Raw genomic sequence first — 4006 nt, forward strand, 5'->3', positions numbered from 1 at the left:
CAACAACAACAATAAAAACCCACACTTTCCAGGAAAGGAGCTCACACTGCCTAAGAGGTGGAAGAATATAGTGGAATTATATTTATTATAGAACAATTTCAAAGATGAAAAGTTTCTCAAACATATAGTAACAGATAAGACAATATGACACATTTCCGTTGATGTTTGTAACAGTAATTACTTCATTGTTTAAACACCTTAGGCATTTTTTTTAAAAAAGTAGATATAATGTTTCTTAAAATATGATAAAAGAGCCAAAATAGAAATTAAAAGCTTAAATGATGAATACTAGTTGTAAAAATTCTTGATATTAGATAAGGTATATGTTCCTGGCATTTTATATTCAGGATGCAGAAGCAAGAGAATCCTAAGTTTGGAGTAATGAGTTGCCGACCTGACTGAGTTATTATATATTATGATCACGGTCAAAATTCAAATGTAAACATAAAAAGCGTTATCACACACCTGTGCTTCTAGCACTTGGGAGATGCATTCAGGAAGATAAGGAGTTTAGAGTATAGCTCAGTCACAAAATCACTCAGCCACAGTGACTAAGATCAGACTAGTCTACATGAGACTCACTCAGAAACCAACATGCACAGATAAAAAATATATTAAACAGTGCTAAAGAAATCAAGACCATACTGAACGAGGCAGGCTCATGGGTCAGTGAAACCCAGAAATTAAGAGGTTTTTTGAGACCCGGGAGGTCGCGGACCACTGCTCTGTGGCTGTCCTCATGCCACAACGCAAATATATTGAATTGCACAGCAAACAATATGGATATCGTTTGGACTACTGTGAGAAAAAGAGGAAGAAAGAAGGTCGGGAAGCCCATGAACATTCAAAGAAGGCAAAAAAAAAAAAAAAAAAGATTGGCCTGAAGGCTAAGCTCTACCATAAACAGCATAATTTCTCCATGTGGAGAAAATACAAATGTAAAAGACTATTAAGATGCATAAGAAGAGAAACACCAAGCAGAAGGACTATGAGAAGACTCCCCAGGGAGCTGCTCCAGCCTCTGCTGTACAGAGAGAGGGGCAGTTGAGGGTAAAAGTACTTTCCAAAATGATTAAGCAGAAACTAAAAGAAAAGGCAGGAAAATGGGAGGTCCCTCTATCCAAAGTTCGTGCCAAAGAGAAACAGAAGTATTCAAAGTTATTCGAACAGGAAAAAGAAAAAAGAAGGCACGGAAGAGAATGGTTACTAAAGACTTGCTTTGTTGGTGATGGCTTTACAAGAAAGGTTCATTAGGCCTATGGGTCTACCTTTCAAAAAAGCCCATGTCACACACCCTGGGCTGAAAGCTACCTTTTGCCTGCCTAGTCTCAGTATGAAAAAGAATCTATCATCCCCATTATATACAACCCTGGGTGTGATCACCAAAGGTACAGTTATTGAAGTGAATGTGAACGAGTTGGGCCTTGTCACACAAGGAGGCAAGGTTATTTGGGGAAAGTATGCCCAAGTTACCAACAATCCTGAGAACGATGGGTGCATAAATGCAGTCTTGCTGCTTTGACAGTGACGTCATTCATGCAAGTCATTCCACTCAATATCGAAGACTACCCACTGTCAGGAAAACACCGTCACTGGGATCTTTCTGAATTACCAAGCAGCCTTACCCAATGTGCAGTCATCAAGATGTATTGATTAAGCGGTAAAGGAAAATAAAATTGCCCAGTTTGAAAAAAGAAAGAAAGAAAGAAAGAAAGAAAGAAAGAAAGAAAGAAAGAAAGAAAGAAATCAAGACCATGAGTATACTGAAACAAGTACCCTGTACAAAAAAAGTGCTTAATTTATTCGTGTGTGTGTGTGTGTGTGTGTGTGTATGTGTGTGTGTGTGTGTGTGTGTGTCCCTTGTTGAAATGTCTCCATTCAACATTCAAATTGCTTCAGTGTCACAAGCAGTAGCTCATTACCGACAGTCTTCTGGTATAATACAGTGAATGTGCTTCCCTATACAGAGCCATGGAGACATGTGTCCTGGTAATAGACTTTCAGAATTAGCACAGCCAAATGTAGTATTTTACTGAGCTTAAGGGGAGAGCTCAAAGGAAGGAACAGCTTCGATTTATGTCAGTGTTTTCCTTTTATAGAAACATCTCGCAAATCCTGGAAGGAAGAAAATTATCTTAAAAAGGAAAAGAACAAAAGAAAAGGTAGAGATTCTGGTGTTAGCTAAAATCAAGAGTGCTTTAGAATACGCATGTTGAATTTCTCTTCTGAAAGTCTGTGATTTGTTTTGCAATATAAATTCTAATACTAGTTAATATTATCAAATGTATAGATTACTGAATTATCATTGAACAACATTGGAAACGTCTATAATATCACAAATAAAATATGAAATCTAAGAAGTTTGGTGAATAATTACATAAGAGGGAAATAAACTTAGATACAAAATATTCTTAATTTGATAGTTATATACCCAGGTCTGGCACCATATGCCTCTAATGCCAGCATTCAGCAAGCATACTGATACCAAGAGATTTTTGTGCTTGAGACTATCAGTTTTAAGGCCATCCTGAGCTAGCAAGACTAAAATGGGTTGGGAGATATGAGAATTAATCATTTAGTGTCCTTGGATATATATTTGACTGTTTTTCTTCTTTTTTCATTTATCCAGAACTCATTTTTATTTCCATAATGACTGCATCCATTGCTTAAAGTGATAAAATAGGATTTTGATTTGTGTATCGACTTGCCAGTGTGTGTATATGTACATATTCGTCTACCTATTAGTTCAGGCCACAATTTATTGGTAATCATTGCCATTTACCATCAAAACCCTGCAGTCACTTACTTGTAGTCAAAGTTGAACTGATTGCAGCAGAGGTTCAGCAATGGGCTGAGGATTTGGCTTATACTTGAAGGCTTGCTTACTTGGTTCATACACGAAGAGGGGGAGTTTTCAGATAGGAAAACTTTGTAATTTCTATATAGGAAGCCAAAAGAATGGAGAAGAATTGGAGCTGCTATAAAAAAAAAATAAAAGAAATCATTATGTTGGGAAAAATGATGTTTTCTGTGATTTGCCTTGAGTTTAAGGTCCTATTAGTTTAGGCAAAATTATGTAGTTTTTTTTTTTCTTGTACTTTATGGCTAAAGAATGGTTTCAAATGATTTTGATGATTATTCAATTAGTGACTATTATAGCCTATCTGTTTAGCCTAGAGATTTAGCTTGCTTTTGCATTCCTTCTTCCTTTTTGGTGTGTGTGTTATGTCTTCTTCTTCCTCTCCCTCTTCATCTTCCTCCGCTTCTTCTTCCTCCTTCTAACAGTAATTTTTAAAGCTTTTCTCCTATTTGCAGCTTTTTAAAATAGATTATTTTTATTAAATAATTTCTTTATTTACATTTTAAATGTAATCCCCTTTCGTGGTTTCCCCTCCAAAAACCCCCTAACCCCTCTTCACTCCCCCTGCTCAGCGACCCACCCATTCCTGCTGCCTGGCCCTGGCATTCTCCTATACTGGGGCATAGAACCTTCACAGGACCAAGGGTCTCACCTCCCATGGATGACCTACTAGGCCATCCTTTGCTACATATGCAGCTAGAGCCATGAGATTTTTTGGTTGATGGTTTAGTCCCAGCAAGCTCTGGGGGACTGTTTAGTTCATATTATTGTTCTGCCTATGGGGCTGCAAACCCCTTCAACTCCTTCAGGGTCCACTCTCTAGCTCCTTCCTTAGGAACCCTGTGTTCTGTCCAATGGATGGCTATCAGCATCAACTTCTGCATTTGTCAGTCACTGGCAGAGCCTCTCAGGAGACAGCTATATCAGGCACCTGTCAGCAAGCTATTGTAGGCATCCACAAAAGTGTCTGGTTTTGGTGATTGTATGTGGGATAGATTCTCAGGTGAGACAGTCTCTGGATGGTCATTCCTTCATTTTGCCTCTATAACTCCTCCATGGGTATTTTGTTCCCTCTTCTAAGAAGGACAAAAGTATCAACACTTTGGTCTTCCTTCTTCTTGAGTTTCATGTGTATTGCGAATTGTA

At 38.0% G+C, this 4006-nt stretch overlaps 1 pseudogene; it reads left to right on the forward strand.

Annotated features, from left to right (window-relative positions):
* The first annotated feature begins 739 nt into the window (after positions 1 to 739).
* On the forward strand, positions 740 to 1526 carry LOC110324910 (annotated as a pseudogene).
* Positions 1527 to 4006: the final 2480 nt, after the last annotated feature.

The sequence above is a fragment of the Mus pahari genome, chromosome 7, assembly GCF_900095145.1.
Source record: "Mus pahari chromosome 7, PAHARI_EIJ_v1.1, whole genome shotgun sequence".
Lineage (NCBI taxonomy): Eukaryota > Metazoa > Chordata > Mammalia > Rodentia > Muridae > Mus > Mus pahari.